Source organism: Meleagris gallopavo, chromosome Z (assembly GCF_000146605.3).
Source record: "Meleagris gallopavo isolate NT-WF06-2002-E0010 breed Aviagen turkey brand Nicholas breeding stock chromosome Z, Turkey_5.1, whole genome shotgun sequence".
NCBI classification, from domain to species: domain Eukaryota; kingdom Metazoa; phylum Chordata; class Aves; order Galliformes; family Phasianidae; genus Meleagris; species Meleagris gallopavo.
The window spans coordinates 38,859,463-38,860,814 of record NC_015041.2 but is presented as its reverse complement, the minus strand read 5'-3'; the positions used below and the strand labels follow the sequence as shown (position 1 = coordinate 38,860,814).

At 40.0% G+C, this 1,352-nt stretch overlaps 1 protein-coding gene across 1 annotated transcript in view; it reads left to right on the top strand.

Annotated features, from left to right (window-relative positions):
* Positions 1 to 1,352, top strand: part of LOC104915132 (contactin-associated protein-like 4) — a 248,871-nt gene that overhangs the window by 200,282 nt on the left and 47,237 nt on the right. The window lies entirely within an intron of this gene.

Below are 1,352 nucleotides of genomic sequence, written 5' to 3'. Positions count from 1 at the left end.
TCAACACCCCCAGGTCTCTTTCCTCATCACAATCATCCCCAAGCCTATAGTGCTGCATGGGGTTATTGTGGCCAAAGTGCAGGATTCAGCACTTGGCCTTGTTGAACCTCATCCCATTTACCTCAGCCCAGCAATCCAGTTTATCTAGATCCCTCTACAGGGCCTCCCTACCCTCAGGCAGACTGATACTACCTCCCAGCTTCGTGTCATCTGCAAACTTACTGAGGGTACACTCAATTCCCTCATCCAGGTCATCAATAAAGATAAACAAGATTAAACAAGATGGGCCCCAGTACCAACCCCTGGGGGACAGGAAAGGCAGATGTCTACATTTCTTGCAGCAGTTTTTTTGGGAGGCACTTGAAAGGGATATGCCTTTCTCTACTTTTGTTCTTGGAGGCCAGTTTCAGATTGAAAAGCCTACAGTTACAGTTAAATTGACTCAATTTTCATTGATGAGTTTTTCTTTTTCTTTATATATTTGAATGTCTGAATACATGGACATATGATCTGCCTGTCTTTATTTTTTTATGACCACAATAACTTTTAAACATACTTGTGTTCATATACAAATTTCCAGAAACCTGCTTTATTATATCATGAGCTGTAAAGGAAACAAAAGTATTGACAGAGTCTTTGTTTGAGATACAGGGCACTATAGAACAAGATAGAAAAGAAAGAGAAATTAATTCACCCCTCCCAGTACAAGTTTGGAAAAAAGTGTGTGCTGAGGAATGCAGCCTTCTCTGGTTCAAACTCTTGCACCAGATGGTGGGAGGAGATCCATGCACACTCTGAGTGCATATACACTCCAGGAAGTACTGCCAGAAGCACTGCTAAGATGGGAAGGGAGAGAGGAAGGGTGGATCAAAGCTCCCTCTGCTCCATAAGCTCACATGAGTTCAGGCTGTGATTTGGCAATTCAAATGTGTGAGTATATAATTAATATATAAAAATTTGCCCAAAATCATGTAAGTAGTGAAAAAAAAAATTGCATAAAATTCCTTTCAGAATATTATTTTCAGAATAGGAATCACATCCTGAAGTTTCCTTGATGTCTCCTGAAGAACATTTGCACTTTAAATGTCAATGCGTGCTTTTCTTACTCTAAATATCTTTTAGTGTCTGTCAAGAATGTTCTATAAGAAATGAAATAAAATGCAATTTTGTAGAACAGTTAAAAACACTAACATTCTAAATGATATTTGTATTAACTAACAAATGGATGAAAAACCTAACACAGCCAGCTGTGTGCTCTTGTAGATTTGAAGGCCAATGGTATCCCGGGCTCCATCAGACGAGGAGTGGCCAGCAGGGACAGAGAGGTGATTGTCCCTCTCTACTCTGTCCTC